This window comes from Hibiscus syriacus, unplaced genomic scaffold, assembly GCF_006381635.1.
Source record: "Hibiscus syriacus cultivar Baekdansim isolate YM2019G1 unplaced genomic scaffold, ASM638163v2 tig00110377_pilon, whole genome shotgun sequence".
Lineage (NCBI taxonomy): Eukaryota > Viridiplantae > Streptophyta > Magnoliopsida > Malvales > Malvaceae > Hibiscus > Hibiscus syriacus.
In genome coordinates, this window is record NW_024062711.1 from 2,757,501 (window position 1) to 2,759,338 (window position 1,838).

The window sequence follows — 1,838 nt, forward strand, 5'->3', positions numbered from 1 at the left end:
AGTGTTACATATAGCAACGTTCGTTTTCAATCCAAACGCCACAAATTGAGACTTTAGCGGCGTTTTTTTTTGTGAAAATACTGCAATAGAGTATAAATATAGCGGCGCTATTAATAAAAACTCGTTAAAAACGCCACCTTAGGATGGTATATAGTGGCATTTCTTCAACAAACGCCGCAATTAAGAATAGATTTTGCGTCGTTTTTAGACAAACGCCACAGAAAGGTTAATCAATAGCGGTGTTTATAGTAAAAACGTCGCAATATAGTAGACATTTAGCAGCGTTTTAGCTAAAACGCCGTAATAGAGTGTTAATGTAGCGGCGTTTATACCACAAACGCTGTAATAGAGTGGTAAATTAGTGGCATTAATATATAAAATGCCGCAATATGGTTGTTTAAGTGGCGTTTTTGTATAAATACTGCAAAAAACATATGATATTGTGGCATTTTTTAAAAAATGCCGCAAAATGTTAAATATATTATCCTTCATTTTCTCCCACCCAAACCCTAAAATCATTTCAACTCTTCTTCCCTCACAGTTTCTTCTCTGGTACAACAATGACCCTCATACGATTCCAAGCGACGTCGTCTTTTGTCTATCCCGGCGACCAAATCGACCCTCTCACCGATGAACTATAACACAATTCCACGGTTTGATCCCTCTTATCACTAATGATCTTTTTCATTTTTGTTTTGGTTGGTATTCTAAAAATGGGGAAAACCCATAAAGCTAACATATTTGAGAGAAAAAAAAGAGCAGGTCTTGCCTTGAGTAAGAGAAATTATCGTCGGAATGTCTACGTGGCGTCTTTGCTTTGACGATGGATCAAATTATCATTGGGAGGTTGTCGGTCCAATTTCGCCATCGAAACTCGATGATGACTCGAAAAGAACTCATATTGCTCCATACCATTCCATGGTCGATCTCCTAATTGAAGGTAATAATTTATGAATCTTTATGCCGCTATATTTCCCTTTTTGTTCGCTCACTCAAATTTCATAGATCGTACGCATGTAGGATCTTCGAAGCTTATTGAGAACGATGATAGAGAAATGGATAAATACCCTATGTTTAGAACCATATTTGGTAACTCTGTGGCGTTGAAAGAATCTTCAATTGCAAAAGCAGTATCGATCCTCAATGAAGACGATGTTGCCTCTACTGTTACTCCAAGTAAACATTTATATCATCTATTTAAATTTATTTTAATGTTTGATTCAATTCCCAAGCCATCTCTAATCAAGTTTTATACTGTAGGTGGAGGGTCGTTATCTGTTTCAAGTGAAGCACTGAAGCGCGCAAGGAGTCTTCTTGGTGAACCGGAGGTAGGAGATTTATTTGGTGAAATGGATGAAGATTTTCTCCATATAGAGTTTACACGGAGGAAAAGCTTAACGATACGTCGTCAAACAAGGAAAAAAACTTTCCTACGTCATTTCCCCACGAATGAGAAATGAAGACTAAATTGTACTGAACAATATGGTGAAGACTGTTTATGCATAAGTACTTTAATGTTTCTAAATTATAATGTATTTTGTTGTTAAGTAGTTTTATGCATAACTACTTCTGTCTTAATTAAAATGTATGGTTGTAACTTTAGGTTATGTATAAAAGAAATGAAATATTTAAAATATGTTAATCTTATATAAATAAAGGTATTTAGCGGTGTTTGTATCCAAAAACGCCGCTATATATTACACCTGTTGCGGCATTTATATCTAAAAATGCCGCTAATGAGTAGTAAAATAGCGACGTTTTTTACAAACGCCGCAATAGGTGTAATATATAGTGGCATTTTTCTAACAAAAACCGTAACATATTTATATTTTAGTGGC